Source organism: Scardinius erythrophthalmus (genome assembly GCF_964197995.2).
Source record: "Scardinius erythrophthalmus genome assembly, chromosome: 13".
NCBI lineage: Eukaryota > Metazoa > Chordata > Actinopteri > Cypriniformes > Leuciscidae > Scardinius > Scardinius erythrophthalmus.
Genome location: NC_138233.1, coordinates 41,530,799 through 41,551,543, shown reverse-complemented (window position 1 = coordinate 41,551,543; position 20,745 = coordinate 41,530,799). Strand labels below are relative to the sequence as shown.

The 20,745-nt window shown below is 42.0% G+C and overlaps 1 protein-coding gene and 1 long non-coding RNA gene across 3 annotated transcripts in view; one reads left to right on the top strand and one right to left on the bottom strand.

The window, feature by feature from the left end:
• Nucleotides 1-450: 450 nt before the first annotated feature.
• LOC308700361 lies at nt 451-3,077 on the bottom strand. Its single transcript, XR_014031300.1, has 3 exons — nt 2,916-3,077; nt 1,136-1,297; nt 451-975 (listed from the first exon to the last, which is right to left on the bottom strand). It is a non-coding gene; the product is annotated as an uncharacterized lncRNA (long non-coding RNA).
• A 454-nt stretch (nt 3,078-3,531) lies between these two features.
• LOC308700923 (uncharacterized protein) overlaps nt 3,532-20,745 on the top strand; it is a 39,085-nt gene continuing 21,871 nt past the window's right edge. For both annotated transcript variants that reach the window (XM_081382832.1, XM_081382833.1), the window contains exons 1-3: nt 3,532-3,632; nt 3,935-4,044; nt 4,527-4,678. The gene's annotated coding sequence lies outside the window, so the exon portion shown is untranslated. The remainder of the gene's footprint in view (nt 3,633-3,934; nt 4,045-4,526; nt 4,679-20,745) is intronic.

The following is a 20,745-nucleotide window of genomic DNA, read 5'->3' as shown; positions in this document are numbered from 1 at the left end:
ACTTAATGGAAAATGAATTTCTACATTAAAATTACGATCGATCTGTTATCAGACGTGACTCAAAGTAATGTCAATATGTCAGAAATATACAGATAATACAATCATGAGTTACAGTGGCTAACGGCACATATTCATTTGGGCAGAAACAATGAACACATTAAAGATGATTACAGTATATGATCTTACAGTATTGTTCAGATTACAGTATATAGATGATGATGTGTTGATTCAGAGTTATGATCATATGAAGTCTTCATAACTCAAACTGTGTGATCTCTAGTTACTAAGACTGAACACACACACACACACTTCTGAGTTCTTGAGTTATTCAGCCTGAAGGTGGCGCTATAGTGATGACTGACAGGCGTTAACAGGGTTTGTTCACCCAAAAATGAAGTTTCTGTTATTAATTTCTCTCCCTCATGTCGTTCCAAACCTGTAAGACCTTCGTTCATCTTCAGAACAAAAAAGTTTTTATTTTTGTGTTGTTGTTGTTGTTGTTTTTTTGTGAACAGCAGAACTCTTTACAATATACATTAAAGACAACATCCAAAATATAATGTTGCCTTTAATATGAGGTGAATATTACTTGTAGCTATTATTTACAAAAATGTACAATATAAAATTAAAATATAGTATAAATTAATAACATATATGAACGTGTGTGTGTGTGTGTGTGTGTGTAAGCTTCATCAGGCACTGCCATCAGAGGAACAGAAACAGTGTGTGTGAGATATTTACAGTAGATCAATACTATAGATTTGATGGAGAACAATGAGAGTTCAGACTGAGAAAGAAGATCTTGATGAGTGTGTTTGTGTTCAGAAGAGTGTGTAGAAGATTCCAGAAGACACGAGTGAACAGATGAAGATGATGATGATGATGATCTTGAGAACATGATGAAGGGTTTGATGAGAATCTCTCCTCAGTTTTGACATCAGAATCAAACTTTACAGGCTCGTCTGGATCATTAGACTAGAAATCACAAATATATATCAGACTATCATCATCTCTGTATATCAACAATTGCAAAACTTCATTTTTGACTGCAGAAAAGTCAGTTTAATTAATCTGTCTGAATCTGACACTTTATGACAGAAGTCTTTAGAAAACAACTGTAAAAGTTCACACTCACGCGTTGGCTTTATTCTCTCCATACTGTCACATTTGTCACGTGTCTGTCCTCTTTCCTCTGGTGATTCTCTGGTTCGTGTCTCATTTCTGGCCTCCATTTTCTCTCAGTCTTTTTCTGCTGATCTGTGATTTCTGCTGATTTCTTTCTCCTCTTCATTTGAATCTGTTCAATCACACAGACAGAGTTTCATTAAAGCGATATAACATCATATCACGAGACATCAGATCAACTCCTGATCAACATCTGCATGAGCTCAGTGTTATTACAGCATCTCAGATTAACTCTACAATATTCTTTCTTAATAAAGCAGGTGAAGTATTTGATGATGATAAATGATAAATATATAGATGTGATTTTATGTGTGAGTCCTGATTATAAACACATCTCTCTTGTCACCCTCGTTATCATCATAATTTAAATACAGTGGCTGTTCTGATGATATACAGTATTGTGCATATCATAGGCCGGCACAACCAGTGGAAGACGTCACCGCCATCAGATGCTCACTAAACCATGAGGACCGTATAAATATCAGACCTTTCCAGACCTTGGCATTGTTGTATATTATCAGTATATGATTTTCTAATTTGCCTTATATGTAATATAGCTGATGCTACTAGCTAATAACAAATAATCCTTCATTTATTTGTTTGATGCATCATTAGGTTATTCACCTTATTAGTCTCAGAGAAACAACAGTTTATCTTTCCTTGAGATAACATAACTCTTCCATCACCACACTCAACTCAATCGCTTTTATTTGATGCATCTTATGCACTCATATTCATTTAGTAGTTGTGTTAGTTATTATTGTTTATCGTTTGTAAATAAAAATAATTTTATTACATTTTGAAAATGTAAAAATGCAGAAAGTTGTGTGTGATGGGCAGGTTTAGGGGTAGGGTGTGTGTGTGTGTGTGTGTGTGTGTGTGTGTGTGTGTGTGTGTGTGTGTGTGTGCGTTTGGTTTATATTACATTGTGGGAACCAAATGTCCCCACAAGGATAGTAAAACCTGAAACCAGCCAGCGGTCCCCACGAGGGAAAAGGGTTAATAACCATAGTAAATTATATTTTTTTGGAAATGTAAAAATGCAGAATGTTTCCCATGTGATGGGTAGGTTTAGGGGTAGGGTTAGTGTAAGGAGATAGAATATACAGTTTGTACAGTATAAAGACCATTAAGTCTATGGAGAGTCCCCACAAAGACAGCGAACCAGAGTGTGTGTGTGTGTGTGTGTGTGTGTGTGTGTGTGTGTGTGTGTGTGTGTGTGTGTGTGTGTGTGTGTGTGTGTGTGTTTAGAGGTCTGATTTGGGTTAGGAAATAGAGAGTACAGTTTGTACAATATAAAAATCATTAGGGGAGAGTGGGGTGAGTTGTGCCAGTTTTTACTCAAAGTGACTTTAAAGTGAGGCCATGGCAGTAATGCCTTCAACTTAAGGATGTACATATATTTCAGGATGTGGTGCATCCCTGAGAACAATAACTTTGGATCTGAAATAAATTGTTTCAGAAATATAGCTCTTGGAAAAAAAGTGGTCTCATGGCACAACTTGCCCCTGGTGCGGGGGAAGTTGTGCCTTTGGGGGAATACATTGGGGGTAAATTGTGCCAGTGATTTCTGAAGTAAAACAGAACATTTTAATGTCAAGCCCTGTTAGTGGCTATTATTGTATGATACAGATCAGTATCACAATACTTAATACTGTACTCTAACATGCACTGCTCAAAATAAAAAATAAAAAAAGGTCTTTACGAAAAAGATAGAAGTGTTTAATTACCTTGAGATGAGCTTGAATCTGTGACTCTTGAAGTTGAGATGATTATAATCTCAGCATAACATCATAGTCCACACTTCTGCTATGCTGAATTTGACATGCTTTATATTCATAACCTCTGAAACAAAAACAAAAACATGTGCAGAAGCTCACGCCTCTTTTGGCACTGAGGTTGTGTTAGGCAATGCTAGTTTCAGCCTCAGACGTCACGCCCACGGAACGTTGGCTAAACGTCTGATGCATATGGTACACTTAACTGGAAACACTTCAGGAATGTCGAAGTCGTCATCTGATTGGTTGAATTTGATCGGATTTCCGGGGGGCGCGAGTGTCGCGTTTATTTTCGGTCAGCCGGGAAACAAAGCGCAGACGTGTGATTGCGGAAGAAAAACTGTTGTGTTTACATGAGTGACAATGAGCATTTATCAAGATCAGCTAAACGTAGTATACGTGCACGAACAGATCAATGACTTACTGCTTGTTTTCTTCTCCTTCTTTGATTTTCTATACTGACTGACTTGTTGCACGCCGGTCTGTTGTTGTGGGGACATTTCCACCCCCCGAAACGTGACGCTGAACGAAACGAACTGTAATTGGTTGCTTGACATGTCGGTCAAACGGCCTTGTGGGCGGGCCTTGGCCAAAGAAAGCTGCTATGAATTCCAGACCTTCAGCCGTCAGTCTGAAGGTCTGGCTATGCGAGACTAGGCAATGCACAATGTGAGTTTGAGTTTCTTGCACAATGTTGCGTTTGAGTTAGATATTGCAATGTTGCGTTTGAGTTTAGACAGACCGCTGCCTGTGGTTTGCACAATGCTTTTATCTATACTTTTTTTCCCTCACAAAAATGTTCATTGTCCCCTAGAGAAGTACATACTGACACTGTGAATGGCCAAATTTCATTATTTGTTTCATATGCAGTTACTATTTACACTATATATATGTGTATGTTATGTTATGTATTTATGTTATGTATGCATCAATATGCTATAATAACATATATTATACTATTTGTGTTTCAGAATACACACGAGGGAAACCGGAGATCTGACTGCACTGTTTCAACTGGTTTATTCGGCACACTGCAACAACAACAACCAACAGCACGGGGGTGCCCTCTAGTGGCCATCAGGTAGTGTAACAACTCAAATACATTACATCTCTCCCTCCTTATTTCAGTCTACCGCGTATTTCTTTTCAACATAAGAACTGCTATTTCTAAGAAATCACAGTTAGGACCCAACAATTAGTAGCCCACCCTCAAACACTATTATTTGCAATGTTCACTTCGCTACTTACTCAAAAGTATGTAACACTTTTAACATATACAACTGTGTATAGAACATTTACACATTTTACAGATCAAGTCTGTTAGGTGGTTTACGGGTTCTAACGGGAAATCTTCTCACAGTTGGGGAAGAAACAGTAACTGGCTCAACAAGCTTGGTTACATGTTGATCTGGAACATTTGGTTCAGTATCATTAGCTGTTAAAGACAACTCTTGCCCCTTAACATCCAGTGTTGGTGATGTACTATTTTCGGCTGACAATTGTTCCGTGCTTTGTGTAATTTCTGGATGACAGTCTAACATTTGATCTGCATGTCTTTTCCAGCTTTGTGAACTGTCCACCTGAACTGTGTACGACACTGGTCCTGACTGAGAAGAAACAGTACCAGTTTTCCACTTTTCCTCTCCCCGTCGATAATCTCTGACCAGCACTGAGTCACCCACATTGAAGTCTCTGTGTTTGGCATGAAGGGCACGGTGAGAACATTGTACTTTTTGTGCTTGCTCCACAGTCAGTTTCACACTTGGTTTCAGTAGATCCAGCCATGTCCTCAATCTGCGATGCAAGAATAACATAGCAGGTGCTTCTTTTGTTGTGCTATGTGGTGTATTCCTGTACTGTAACAAGAAAGAGTCCAATCTCTGCTATATATACACTATATATAGCCTATACACTAAAATCATCTACTGCTTCTCGTTTGTAGTATTTTCTTATTTTGATTTTTAGTATTTCATTAATATTCAAAAATCAGTTTTGTACATGTTCTTTCAGTTGTTCACTTTAGTGTGTGTGTAGTTTTTCATCTGTGTTTTACTGTATGTCTACAGCTCCAACCATCATTATTGATCTTTAGGAAGTTTTCTGTTGATTGTTCTGATTGGATGTTTTCAGACAAGATGCAGAATAAGAACAACCTGAGTCCTGTTTATTATGAGGAAATAATGTCACACAATCCTCTGTTTGTTTCTATAGCATTTTATTTTTACATTTGCTACACAAGTTTCTGCTCTCAGTGTGTCAGCAACTTCACAGAACAATATTTCATTAATGCTTATTCAGGCATATCCACTTTACAACTCACACTCACAAACAGTTGTTGTGCACAAATTTTGTGTATAAATGTCAAAATGTGTAATGTTCAGTCTAGAATGAAATGTAAAAAATATTGTTTGTATTGTTTTGCATGCTCTTTCTTAAGCCAAGTGTATACAGTGCAGTATTCAGTAGGCCAAAGTACTGTATAATATATAGTGTTCAGTTCACAGATGAGGGGGACAGGTTATGACTCTATTGTACAGTATGAATTGTGGGTGGATTTATAAACATTGAGAAATAAAGTTAAACAGAAATAAACATGACTCTAAATAATGAACAGGAAAAGCAAAATTGCATATAAAACTATATCAAAGTATGAACTAACTTGTGCAATACAGTAAATATGCTTACACTTCCCTAAATGAATGAAAAGTTGTCCCAAACGTTGTGTCCCAATCACCCAAATGTTACCCCAAAAAAAAAATGGGTATGGCTCAGTTTACATAAAAGAGGATGTCGCACATCCTTTCATTATAATATAAGCTTTTTTCCAAACTTTTTTCCAGTTCAAAAGGTTATCTTCAGTATTACAGAAATGTATCATGTGTTGGGCTGATGTTTTTAATTTATGCAAGGAACTTTGCACAAGGTGGAAATTCAAAAACTGTCCCAATCACCCTTAATTCACCCATATATATATACAGGGTTGGGGAGTAACGGAATACATGTAACGGCGTTATGTAATCAGGATACAAAAATCCAGTAACTGTAATCCGTTACAGTTACGTCAAAAAATGTAGTAATCAGATTAGTTACATTTTGAAAAAAGGGGGAATACTTTCAGGATTACAATGGTTTCATTTAAAACTAAATAAATAAGTATTTTGGCATAATAACACTATATTAAGCGCTGCTTGATTATACAGTAGTTCCTGGTTCTGTTGCCAGTAATGACTCACATGTGCCACGCGCTGGTGCATGCGCAAATAACAGCTGTCTACAATCTCCTCAGATGCAGATTGAATCACTGCTGCTAGTAGAAACGATGCTGCCTGCGGGTAAAATCGCTTTTAATTCATGGAAATTCCGCTGCTATTTTGTAGAAACTAGGAGAGTAGCCTTTTTAGTACCCAAAATGTCCTTTCTTAATCTTTTCTCACGTAACGGGATGTTCGCTGCCTAGGTAACGTAGGGGAACTCCCACTGCCAACGCCCCAAGTTCAGTCAGGCAAATTAAGAAAGATCACGGCTTTAGTCAACATGTAGGCCTATTTTAAAATAAACTGATATGGAGATTGTGTAAAAATTTTAAATGTTGTGTTTTCATTTTTAAGTTAAAAATTAGTTAAAAATAAAACAAAATAATCTGTAATACCATACATTAGCCACTAGATGTCTGTATAGCCCTTTACATAAATATATATTCAGGCCTGTGTGTATATTTTGCAAATATTGTACACTGGACCAAATTCTTAATAAATATATATATATATATTTTATTATTATTATTTTTTTTATAATATTTCTTCTTGCTTGACTTTATTTATATACGTGACCTTGAAGTAATCCAAAAGTAATCAGTTACATTACTTTCATATTATAGTACTTGGATTACGTTACTGAATACTTTTTTTATGAAGTAATTTGTAACTGTAACGGGATACATTTTTAAAGTAACCCTCCCAAGCCTGTATATATATATGACATGCACAAGCGCGTCCGTTTCTGGCTCGCTGATGGTTAGATGAATGCTATCATTTATTCAACCATATGTCGTTCAATACCCAAGTGACTCTCGTGCATCTTCAGGACACTGTCACGTTCACCGTCTATTTCTGTCTAATACTACAATTCCCAGAATCCTCTTTTGGCACACCTGCATTCACTCTCCAGTTCATTGATCACCCGCACCTGTTCACCATCAGCAACCTCGTCATCAAGCACTATAAAACTCTCACTGTGATTTCAGTCTGGGTCAAGTCTCCAACAGGAACAGATCATATGCTGTTGTCTCTGTTACCGCTGATGCATCAAGACTCCAAGAAGTATGTATACTTACCTGAAACACTAACCTCTATATCTGGTTGTGCCGTCTTCAGAATTCCTGTCCGATTCCATGCTGTCTGAAATCCTATGTTCCTTTGAGTGTCCAGTGTTTCATCCAAACCTGATTACTGCCAACCGCGTCTGAAAGAGAAGAGACAAAGTTACTGAACTGTGATTACTTGACATCAACTTCTGAAGTGAAAGTGCTTACCTGCTTTCCGCCCCACTTCGACTCATCACGGAATCTGCACTTAAATTTAAATAATACTCACCTTGCACTTTAAATAAAGCTGTGTTTGGTTTCACTTACCTCTGTCTCCTGGTCTGTATCCTGACAGAAGACTTGACCATACTGCAATGGATCCAACACAGCCCGCAGACCGTGCTTCCGTGAACCCCATGAAATACACTATGTTCAACCAGAAGGATAAGCAGGCTTTTGTGGGAACCCGCCAAGCTGTGTTCAGGGGGATCCGTGGAGGTCACAGAGGAGGATGTGGGCGATATGGGGCCGGACACTTTCTCCAGAGCCAACATCTACGTGTTCAACCAGATCTTCATATCCAGTCCTATCCTCATCTCATTAGTTCAATTGAACCAATCTCCAGGGATGATGACTTCTCTGATCTCCCTCCTCTCATCAGTCCAGACGAGCCAGAGCCTGTTATCTGCCCAGCCAAATCTGAGCACATCGTCTGCCTAGCGGAGCCACCACTTCCTACAACGCCCCTTCGCCGACGTAAAAGGAAAAGGACCCGCCAGGCATGCCAGACTCCGGAGGACGTACCCAAAGTCCTCGCCAGTCCAGCCGAGCCTGCACTTCACGCCAGTCCAGCCGAGCCTGCACTTCACGCCAGTCCAGCCGAGCCTGCACTTCACGCCAGTCCAGCCGAGCCTGAGACAGAGAGCGTCATGCACGCCGAGCCTGAGACCGAGAGTGCCATGCTCGCCGAGTCTGCGACTGAGAGCGTCATGCTCGCCGAGCCTGCGACTGAGAGCGTCATAAACCCAGAGCCAATGATCGGCACAGATGAGCCGAGTCCAGTTCCGAGTCCAGTTCCGAGTCCAGTTCCGAGTCCAGTCTTCGAGCAAGAGCCAGAGCCAGTCTTCGAGCAAGAGCCAGAGCCAGTCTTCGAGCAAGAGCCAGTCTTCGAGCAAGAGCCAGAGCCAGTCTTCGAGCAAGAGCCAGAGCCAGTCTTCGAGCAAGAGCCAGAGCCAGTCTTCGAGCAAGAGCCAGAGCCCGTCTTCGAGCAAGAGCCAGTCCCCCACTTTCCTGTCAATTTCCCCATTAAAATTTTGGGGGGCGCAGTATACCTGCTAGGGGGACCGCGGAGGTCTCTCCGACGAGGTTTCCAGTGTCACCATGGCTACCAGAAAAAACATCTCCGCCATGGCCGCCCGAAGGGTCATCTCCACCATGGCCGCCTGAAGGGTCATCTCCACCATGGCCGCCCGAAGGGTCATCTCCACCATGGCCGACTGGAGGGTCATCTCCACCATGGCCGCCTGAAGGGTCATCTCCACCATGGCCGCCTGAAGGGTCATCTCCACCATGGCCGCCTGAAGGGTCATCTCCACCATGGCCACCCGAAAGGTCATCTCCACCATGGCCACCCGAAGGGTCCTCACCGCCTTGGCCACCCGAAGGGTCCTCACCACCATGGCCACCCAAAGGGTCACCACCGCCTTGGCCACCCGAAGGGTCACCACCGCCCTGGATGCCAGAGGGTCCGACAGCTCCGCCCTGGCCACGCCCACAGCCTGTTCCGCCCTGGTCTCCTGACCAGCCTGCTCCGCCTTGACCGTCCTGGAGTCTAGGATGCCCACCCTCCCACCCCTTTGGATGTTATATGGCGCGAGGACGCGCCTTTGAGGAGGGGGAGGTACTGTCACGTTCACCGTCTGTTTCTGTCTAATACTACAATTCCCAGAATCCTCTTTTGGCACACCTGCATTCACTCTCCAGTTCATTGATCACCCGCACCTGTTCACCATCAGCAACCTCGTCATCAAGCACTATAAAACTCTCACTGTGATTTCAGTCTGGGTCAAGTCTCCAACAGGAACAGATCATATGCTGTTGTCTCTGGCCTTACGCATTTGCTTGGGTTGTGTGGTTAACGACGGCCGTCCCATCAGCTTTCACTTCTGTTATACAACTCTTTCAGCAAACATGATTATGCAAGTTATCTTCAGTTCTGCTTTAGTCATTGTGCTGAAACAAAGTAGATCTAAGATGAGTAATAGCCCCTTTTGCACAAGAGATACAATAATGTTGAGCAAAACCATCTTCCACCGTTACTATTTAAACTTTCAGGAAGCAATAACTAGTAAACACTAGTGACAAACTGTATGGGTACAACAAATATCTTGTTTAACATGTTCAATATCTTGATGTTGTGGATTGTTGTGGATTGTTGTATGACAACACCCAATAAATCCTCACTGAACATCTTGATGGTTTAATGTTTGGCTAAAGACATTTGACTTTAATGTAGATTTAAACAGAGCGAGTGTTTCTGAGAAGCAAACAGTGAACAGACAGAGTTTAGGAGTCAAATGTGAGAAGCTCTAATGTCATGAAGTGGTTGTGAGTTATTATAGGTAGTAGTTTATATAATATATAAATATATATATATATATTTTTTTTGTGAATTTGTATAATTTGGTCAATTTCAACTGACAAAAAATAATGACACCTTTTTTTAGCCGGACAAGCATCAGTTATCGGCTGATATTAATATTCTCTAAATGGCCAAATGTCATCTGATATATATCAGTTTATCATTATTTACAGTCATTAAATACTCAAGACGGCCCATGTGAATAAGGTAAAACAAATAACTCATATGTCACCTCTCTGGCGGGGAAGGAGCCTGAGGTTGTGCGTGAGGTTCAGAGATTCCGACTAGAGATAGTTGGGATCACCTCTACGCACGGCTTGGGCTCTGGAACCACACTCCTCGAGAGAGGATGGACTCTTCACCACTCTGGAGTTGCCCATGGTGAGAGGCGGCGGGCTGGTGTGGGTTTGCTTATAGACCCCCAGCTCAGCCGCCATGTGTTGGAGTTCACCCCGGTGAACGAGAGGGTCGCTTCCCTACGCCTTCGGGTCGGGGATAGGTCTCTCACTGTCGTTTGTGCTTACGGGCCGAACGGCAGTGCAGAGTACCCGGCCTTCTTGAAGTCTCTGGGAGGGGTGCTGGAAAGTGCTCCGACTGGAGACTCCGTCGTTCTACTGGGGGACTTCAACGCCCACGTGGGCAGCGACAGTGACACCTGGAGGGGCGTGATTGGGCGGAACGGCCCCCCTGATCTGAACCCGAGTGGTGTTCTGTTATTGGACTTCTGTGCTAGTTACAGCTTGTCCATAACGAACACCATGTTCAAGCATAAGGGTGTCCATCAGTGCACATGGCACCAGGACACCCTAGGCCGGAGGTCGATGATCGACTTTGTGGTCGCTTCATCCGACCTCCGGCCGTATGTCTTGGACACTCGGGTGAAGAGAGGGGCGGAGCTGTCAACTGATCACCACCTGGTGGTGAGTTGGATCCGATGGCGGGGGAGGAAGCTGGACAGACTCGGCAGACCCAAACGTATTGTGAGGGTCTGTTGGGAACGTTTGGCCGAATCTCCTGTCAGAGAGATCTTCAACTCCCACCTCCGGCAGAGCTTCGACCAGATCCCGAGGGAGTCTGGAGATATTGAGTCCGAGTGGACCATGTTCTCCACCTCCATTGTCAACGCGGCCACGCGGAGCTGTGGCCGTAAGGTCTCCGGTGCCTGTCGAGGCGGCAATCCCCGAACCCGGTGGTGGACACCGGAAGTAAGGGATGCCGTCAAGCTGAAGAAGGAGTCCTATCGGGCCTGGTTGGCTTGTGGGACTCCTGAGGCAGCTGATGGGTACCGAAGGGCCAAGCGGACTGCAGCCCGGGTGGTTGTGGAGGCAAAAACTCGGGCCAGGGAGGAGTTCGGTGAGGCCATGGAGAAGGACTATCGGTCGGCCTCGAAGAGATTCTGGCAAACCGTCCGGCACCTCAGGAGGGGGAAGCAGTGCCCTACCAACGCTGTTTACAGTGGAGGTGGGCAGCTGTTGACCTCGACTGGGGATATCACCGGACGGTGGAAGGAATACTTCGAGGATCTCCTCAATCCCGCCGTCACATCTTCCATTGAGGAAGCAGAGGTTGAGGGCTCGGAGGCGGACTCGTCCGTCACCCAAGCTGAAGTCACCGAGGTAGTCAAGAAACTCCTCGGTGGCAAGGCACCGGGGGTGGATGAGATCCGCCCTGAGTACCTCAAGTCTCTGGATGTTGTAGGGCTGTCTTGGCTGACACGCCTCTGCAACATCGCGTGGCGGTCAGGGACAGTACCTTTGGACTGGCAGACCAGGGTGGTGGTCCCTCTTTTCAAGAAGGGGGATCGGAGGGTGTGCTCCAACTATAGGGGGATCACACTTCTCAGCCTCCCTGGGAAAGTCTATGCCAGGGTACTGGAGAGGAGAATCCGGCCGATGGTAGAACCTCGGATTCAGGAGGAACAGTGTGGTTTTCGTCCCGGTCGTGGAACACTGGATCAGCTCTATACCCTCTACAGGGTGCTGGAGGGTTCATGGGAGTTTGCCCAACCAATCCACATGTGCTTTGTGGATTTGGAGAAGGCATTCGACTGTGTTCCTCGCGACGGCCTGTGGAGGGTGCTCCGGGAGTATGGGGTCCGGGGCCCTTTGCTGAGGGAGTAAAGGAGCGTGGTTCGTATTGCCAGCAGTAAGTCAGACTTGTTCCCGGTGCGTGTTGGACTCCGGCAGGGCTGCCCTTTGTCACCGGTTCTGTTCATAATTTTTATGGACAGAATTTCTAGGCGCAGCCAGTTTCGGAGGGGGTCAGGTTTGGGGACCACACGATTTCATCTCTGCTCTTTGCGGATGATGTGGTCGTGTTGGCCTCATCAAACCAGGACCTCCAGCATGCACTGGGACGGTTTGCAGCCGAGTGTGAAGCGGCTGGGATGAGAATCAGCACCTCCAAATCCGAGGCCATGGTTCTCAGTCGGAAAAGGGTGGTTTGCCCGCTTCAGGTTGGTGGAGAGTTCCTGCCTCAAGTGGAGGAGTTCAAGTATCTTGGGGTCTTGTTCACGAGTGAGGGAAGGATGGAACGGGAGATTGACAGGCGGATCGGTGCAGCTTCTGCAGTAATGCGGTCCCTGTACCGGTCTGTCGTGGTGAAGAAGGAGCTGAGCCGCAAGGCGAAGCTCTCGATTTACCAGTCAATCTGCGTTCCTACTCTCACCTATGGTCATGAGCTTTGGGTCATGACTGAAAGGACAAGATCCCGGATACAAGCGGCCGAAATGAGCTTTCTCCGCAGGGTGGCTGGGCGACCCCTTAGAGATAGGGTGAGAAGCTCAGTCACTCGGGAGGAGCTCAGAGTAGAGCCGCTGCTCCTCCACATCAAGAGGGGTCAGTTGAGGTGGCTCGGGCATCTTTTCCGGATGCCTCCTGGACGCCTTCCCTGGAAGGTGTTCCGGGCATGTCCCACCGGGTGGAGACCCCGGGGAAGACCTAGGACACGCTGGAGAGACTATGTCTCCCGGCTGGCCTGGGAACGTATTTGAAAATGCGTATTTGAACGTGTGTATTTGAAATGCCAACAAATGAGAAAAGCAAGTATGTTCCCTCTTGACTTCGTTGTTTACTTGCTTCGTCACCTCGTGCACTGATTCGCTGGCTGAACAGCCAATCAGAATGATCAGATGGCCCGACTGACTGACAAGCCCCGACTTTGATTCAACATGTCGAATCGGCCGTTACAAAGCCGACGAGGACCAAACACTGAGAACATTGAGTCGGCCGATGCACGGAAACTGCCCGACGGCCGACCGTCGGCTTGGTGTGTTCCAGGCTTTAGATCAAGCATGCCGCACAAGACAAAACATCTCGATCGGCCCCCCGGTGACTGGTCCTAGTATAGGTCATAAGTCCCGCCTCCCCGTGTTATTCAACGGGACTTGAGACCAACCAAACAATTTAATTACACTTCAAATATCTTTTTTCCAAAGGTGGTTTCTGTCATTTACTGCAGTTTTTATCACGCTGATGTAAATTCAAGTTTTTGTTTTTAAAATAAGTTTACGATTGTGACGTCAACACAGATCTCGTCTAATCACCACCACAACAGACAACTATATGATATATTAATTATATATATTTTTTTTATTTAAAACAACCCAAACACACATATAAACATTTGGATGCTGCATTAAACAAATTCTTAAAGGAAAAAAAAAGTAAATAATAAATCAACTCCACAGCTGATTCCAAGTGATCAAGGTCTTAGGGCGTCCCAGTTCAGCCCATTGCAGTTTCCGTCAGTAGTGGGCACTCGTGCAACGTAAGCAATGACGTACATCCGAGTGAACGAGACGGAGGGAAGTTAGCGAGTGAAGGGCATGATAATTTTGGACTGGAACGCAGCCCGGGACACTGGCGGCTTCAGTTCTCACCAATGGAAGAGAGCGAAGGGGTGTCGTCCATTTTTTACAGTCTATGCTTTAGGGTTAGGGTTAGGGTGCACTTTATGCAGTTCATGCATGAACTCGTACATCTGTGTGTGTGTGTGTGTGTGTGTGTGGCTGTTCTTTCTTGAAGCGACATGGAACCTTTAGCTTGTGTTCCTCCAGTAAGGCAGTCTGGATTTGCTGCTGATTTTATTACTCTCTCTGTCATTTTTTTCAGTAACTCCTCCATTTTACAATCAATCTATTGTGTTAGAAAACAGGCTTGTGAGGTTCTCCACGTCACTCTGGAACATCAGCAGTCGTTCTCCACAATATGTGACCGCATGAGAGGTTCAGGATCTTTAGTTTGTGCAATTTCCCAGTAAACACCGTTTCAAAAGTCTCTTCAATATGCAGGTGTGTTTAATAATCAAACAGAAGGGGTTCAGGTTAAATCTCTTCAGCTCAAAACAAAAAAACTTCATCTTCTCAGTTTCACACAGGTATGTCTTTTCCAAGCCACACACACCATCAACATTGTCTTTGTTACACCCCCTATTAGAGCCTGATGCCGGTGTTGTGCCGAATTTCGACCCCCGCCAAATTATTAACCCCCTAGTATTGGTAGGTTTAGGATTAGCTGTGGGGGAGGGGTTAGGATTAGGGGTGGGGTTAAGATTAGGCAATCAGATACTGACTTCAATGAGGGTGGTAATAATTTGGCAGGGGGTCGAAATTCGGCACAACACCTGTTTTATTATCTGCAGTGATGAACGCTTGATACCGACGCTCCGACACAGTTTTCAAAGCACTTTTGTATCACACACTGTATGGATGCTTGTGTTGAATGCTAGCTTCGCAACTCCACCTGATGCATTAAAGGGAAAGATTATCGAGCAGGCATTATTTATTTAAACGAGTTAATATACTTCCTATAACATAAATTGTAAAAAAAAGTTCACGCGCGTGATCATAGGTAACTAAACCTATGTGCGTGAACTCGACAATTGATTACTTTGGACTTCAACCGAAAACAGGATGTAAACACAGGTATTTGCGCTGCTGAAATAACATCATTTTTATACATATCTTTTACATCTACTGCAGTCAGCTTCACCCGTGTTCACTCTGAAGGAATCACTCACATGACCTGTGCACTTGTAATGACACATCAAGGATGTTAAGAGTTAAACAATGGTTGCCTTGTTTAATATTCACTTTTCCTATCATAAAATAACATGCAAGTAATTATGACCATAGAAACATGAGAAAATATATTCATGCATGCAATGTACTCTACGTTATGGGAGCAATCACTATGCCAGCAGCCATATCACCCTGTAGCCCAAGACTGGTTGCCCACTGAAGCTAAGCAGGGCTGAGCCTGGTCAGTGCCTGGATGGGAGACCTCCTGAGAAAATCAGGTTGCTGCTGGAAGAGGTGTTAGTGAGGCCAGTAGGGGGTGCTCACCCTGTGGTCTGTCTGGGTCCTAATGCCCCAGTGTAGAGACGGGGAAACTATACTGCCAAAAGAGCATCGTCCTTCGGATGAGACGCTAAACCGAGGTCCTGACTCTCTGTGGTCATTAAAAATCCCAGGATGTCTTTCGAAAGAGTAGGGGTATAACCCCGGCATCCTGGCCAAATTTGCCCAGTGGCCTCTGTCCATCATGGCCTCCTAATCCTCCCCATATACTGATTGGCTTCATCACTGTCTCCTCTCCACCAGTAAGCTGATGTGTGGTGGGCCTTCTGGCGCAAAATGGCTGCCGTCGCATCATCCAGGTGGATGCTGCACATTGGTGGTGGTTGAGGAGATTCCCCCCTTCTATGTAAAGCGCTTTGAGTGTCGAGAAAAGCGCTATATAAATGTAATGAATAATAATAATAATGTCCTGTCTGTTGTCTAATGAAGTTTTGAGACGGTTCTTGTGATCGGCCAATCAGTGACGACATGACATGATGTTGACATTTCCAGCTCAGATGATTGGCTCAAATCAGTCCAGCATCAGAATATGCATTAAAGACAACATCCAAACAGAACTACTGTATTTAAAGGTTATTCACATGAGCATGTTAAAGCTAAAGGATTTATATTTCATTAATTTGACACACTTCTCCACATTAAGGAAGAACAGACATGCCAACACTGATCCAGACACATATCTGAAGTGACTGATATCAGCTCGATCTGGAGTTTACACAAGAGAACGTGAAAATAAGTCAAATCTGATTCACACTGGAATATTGGGAGGAGAATAACACTGGAGAGACTCAGACAATCTCGGTCCCGCTTAGTATAATAATAAACTTTATTTATGTAACAATTTTCAGGCAAAAAATGCATTTAAATGTTTAAAGTGCTTTACATAAAAATGATATAATCAATTATCAACAGCAACGTCACATTCAATAAAAAACGTGCATCAGTGTGAATCAGGAAGAGTAACAGCCTTTCTTTCAGTTTTGCAAATATGTCAGAGATTAAATATATGCTGAAATCACTGTCCTCCAGTGGCTGTTGCATTTACAATAGGGTGAAAAGATGAGGAATAAATGCATATAAAATAAATGGTATGGAGTGATGCAAAACATCGTTTTTCTGTGAATGTGCGAGACTTCAGATTCTTTAGCCGCTATAGTAAATAATTAGAAGAATAAAGTGCATGTAAATGGTCGGACTATTTGTGCTACAAACCAGTGTTTACAATATTAAAATAACATGGTAAGAAATATCAGTTTGCAATATCAAGCAGCAAAATAGGCTGTTTTTGAACAGCCAAAAGTAACTGGAAGCGAATGCCTGACACATTCAATTTAACGGTGGATATAATCTATAAAATATATTATCACAACATATAGGAATACAAAAACATATAGAAAATGAAGATGCATGAAATGAAATGGATGAGGCAGTGCAAAATGAAAAACATTTTCTCAAATAAAAGTCTGTTTGTACTTGGAAGAGTAATTGAAGAGTCACTGAAAAACACTCATAGAAATTGAGGAATGTGGAAGTAATGTGTGTCATGGGCCAGTCGTTTCAAACTCTGAATAGTTGAACCCCATTCATTTCAGTGTTTCTCGAGCTCACTCGCGGGTTAAGCCCATTAAATTACTGACATTTTACTTCAGTAGTTGACCTCTCAGAAATCTAGCCAGTACTGGGACATGTCTCTCATTAGATAATAGATAGTTAGACTCTATATTGCAGTTCTATAACATGAGCAAGACCTCAATAGCTAGTAGCTACTATGATAAGATGCCAGTTGTCATATTTTTAACAGTTGCTAAGAATACGGTGTGAATCTAAGATCTTATGATGAATCCTATGGCTCCCTGTTATATAATAACATTTTCTGTTGAATGCAAATTTGCCTTGTTTAATATTCACTTTTCCTATCATAAAATAACATGCAAGTAATTATGACCATAGAAACATGAGAAAATATATTCATGCAGGCAATGTACTCTACGTTATGGGAGCAATCCCTCTTTCCCCAAAAAATGAACCTTCAGGTGATGCTCTTTAAAACCTTTACGTTTTGATTTTTTAAAACTTTTTTTTTTCACTTTGTAATGGTACAAAACTTGGTGCCTTTTGAACTATGTGCACAATGTACAAAACAGCCACAATGCAGAAAAAAACACAACAATGAAGGGGTTTTAAATCATCCAGTGTCACACACACACACACACACACACACACACACACACACACACACACACACACACACACACACACAAAAGAGTTTACCAGCAAGACTCAACGTTTTAAAAATATCTAAACTTCTAAAACCCTAGTGTTTAATAATTTCTAAATATATATCCAAATGCAACACCTAAACAAATAAGCAATTGACTATATAGAGCCCTGTATATACGTCTATTTATTTAAGAGCCAAACAGGCTTCTGGTTAAACCATGACATTACATATGAATATTATTTTTCCAGCCACTAAATGCTTCTAATTTGTATTGGAATTTAAATACATAGTCTAGTTTACCCTTAAATACTAAACTAATTTCAATTTAAATAATACAAATATTAGAAAACAATATTTCAAATAATCATAAATGGATCATAATTATTGCACAAATATTATTTAGTATCATAAAATACAACATATTACATATATATACTTATATAAATTCTCTTCTGATATGAGGAACAAATGGATTTGCTTTGTCGCGATGTACACACGTTGTTAGTTGGAACAATTTTAAGCCATGAATAGTCAAGATTTATTAATAGCCTGCATATACTCTTTTCTCTTCATTCACTCTTTTCTCTTCATTCACTCTACTGTCCACATTCACTCTTGTTTTGTTTAGACTCAAGCATCAATGTGTAATTAATCTACAGTGCTTAACTCAATTAAACGTACAATATGTATTTTTTTTTCTCCACTAGGGGTCGCTAACCTCTTACAATAACAAAAGCGTAGTTAGACTGAAGCAACATTTGCTAAGAACTATGGATCTTGTCGTCAACGTTAAGCCGACCGATCTAATAATGTTTATGGATGAGTAAATACATCGATGCTTTTATCATGACTGTGATATGAAGCAGTTCGGGATTGCTAAGAGACAGCTATCAGCTCCACACGCGACGCGAGTCCCGCGGATATAAAAGGAATACGGACATTTCATTCTACCGAACTACACGCAGAATTACTACTCACAGGTCAGTTTATTAGACAAATTAAACTTGTGAGGTAACGCAGCGCTGTTTCACTTGGTCTAACGTTACATTAGCACACTAAACTGCATTTGAATGTGTTGAAAAGTATGTGTTAGTTTGTCTGTATGAGACTAGCAGTAAACTAGATCAACATTAGAATAACATACAGATCATATTCTAACATTTTATCATTGTTGAACTATAAAACATTGATTAGTTTTATGTAAATGTGCTCACCTGTTTAATAAGTACATGTAGGAGCGGACGAAGTCTCGGACGTGGAGCTCTCGTTTATAAACTGTCTATGGGAGCTCTCGGCATCTCGAAAACACCGCGCTGATATTGATTCTCGTTTTAGTTCTCCTTTTTTATCCAAAGTCTGCTTGCCATGGTCCGTAATGTTTGAACGAAACAACAACAGCGTGCAGATAGACATTGCGAACTACACAGTGGTCCACTGTCGCTTTGGTTACTATCAGAGGGCTCTGGTTGCCATGGCAGCACGAGCGGAAACCAGGGACAACGCGGATATGACGCCATTGGCGGCGACAAAACGGAAATAAAGAAACGGGACGTGTCTTCGAATTAAATTAAAATTTCTCCTGGTTTGAAAGTTGTTGGAAACAGTCGGGATAATGTAAGTACACAACAAAAAAATATATATAACATAGATATAGTGATTTTTGCTATTTTTAAAGCAAAAAAAAACAAAACATATTGTACCTTTAAACTAGCTTAAAATTCCCGGTATGAGCGAAACGCATGTAATCTCTATTTGTGAAGTGACATCAAACATGCACTCCAGACCAGGGATGGTATACAGGATCCGGTTTCATTTGTCCTTGTCTACAGATGAAACTTTTTTGCAGCTGTGGTACATTTTAAAAGTTGCCCAAAAAAACACGACCTGCGGCTCTGTAATATTTCCTATGAACGTATTTTCCAAATAGTCCAATTGTGCAGGAAAACTGCGACTCCGGAAACACTGTTGGCTGGACGTCAATGATGAAGGGTTTGAGAATCTCTCCTCAGTTTTGACATCAGAATCAAACTTTACAGGCTCGACTGGATCACAGGACACTAGAAATCACAAATATATTGAGTTTATGAGATGTTGTTCTCAATCAAAATCACCTTGTCAATTACATAATCACACATCTGTGAAAAGCTTCAATAGTCTGTAAGTGCAGAAACTCAATCTGATGAATCTGAATAGTACATCATAATACTGTATGTTCCTTAAAGTTCAATAATGATCAAACACTCACAGCTTGGAATTAGTTTCTCCATACTCTGACATCTATGAAGTCTCTGTCCTCTTTCCTCTGGTGATTCACTGGTTTGTGTCTCATTTCTGTCCTCCATTTTTCTCTCAGTCTTCTTGTTTTCTGCTGATCTGTGATTTCTGCTGATTTTTTTCTCCTCTTCATTTGAATCTGTTCAATCACACAGACAGAGTTTCATTAAAGCGATATAACATCATATCACGAGACATCAGATCAACTCCTGATCAACATCTGCATGAGCTCAGTGTTATTACAGCATCTCAGATTAACTCTACAATATTCACAATAATCAATGATGATGACAAATGACAAATATAGAAATGTGAGTTTATGTGTGAGTCCTGATCATAAACATCTTTCTCTTCTCACCTCATGTTTGATCATATTTGATTCATCAGAACGACACTTTACAGCTCCGGCTGGATCAACAGAAAACAACAACTGGTTATCGTCATAACTAAAATACAGTCCCTTGACTATCTATCTCCATCTATACACAATGAAACAATGAATATACAGACAAATTAATTTACAAGCTGCAGCAATTAAAACATTTCTGATTAAAGTAGCAAATAATCCAGTCATCCACATGAACAAATAATCCTCTGTAGAGTATAAGCTATAATGAGTGTTATTTTTATTTAAAGGTGCAGTCTGTAAGAATGACAACTAGTGGTTGAAATAAGTACTGCAGTCCAATTCAAAATATCATAGATCATCGTTTCTCCCGCCTCCTCAGACTCGACACTCACATACCTGTCAACCCTCACATTTTTCACGTATTTTACCTTGCTATCCCGCTATCATCCCGTTTACATATCTTCCCGTATATTTCATCTTTCTATAATGTACACTTTCTATAATGTACACCCATGTACACTCATGGGAAGAATGCTACAGAGGTTGCTTTAAAATGAACAAATTTAATGCATAAGGTTGTTGAATGGTTACATAATTCATGTCTCACTTTGAATACCGAAAAGACGGTAACCATG